Below are 418 nucleotides of genomic sequence, written 5' to 3' on the forward strand. Positions count from 1 at the left end.
CCTCCCCCTCCTCCCTCCAAGGCTCTCCGCCGTCCCCCCCTCTCTCTCTCTCTCTCTCTCTCTCTCTCGCGCGCGCCCATCCTCAGCGAAGCAGGCGGGGGCGGGGAGGAGGTGCGCCCTGGTCCGGCGGGACCCTTGGGGATGTGTGCCCCCCTCTCTCCCCATACCGCGGGCCTCACTTATTTATGCCCCCCCCCCCCCGGCCCGCTCGCCCGCCCGCCCGCCCGCCGTAATGCGCGCGGGTCGGCTGCAGCTGGTATGCGGCTATCTGCTTGTGTCTGGGGACATATTTTGCACGAATGAGACCAGTGCACCCTGATGTGTTGTATCTGCCGGGGGGGTGTTTTTCAATGGGCCCGGGCTACGCTCCGTTTGCGCGCTCGCGCGCGTGCCCCCTCCTCCAGGCGGAGGGGGAATG

This window comes from Fonticula alba (assembly GCF_000388065.1).
Source record: "Fonticula alba strain ATCC 38817 unplaced genomic scaffold supercont2.5, whole genome shotgun sequence".
Lineage (NCBI taxonomy): Eukaryota > Rotosphaerida > Fonticulaceae > Fonticula > Fonticula alba.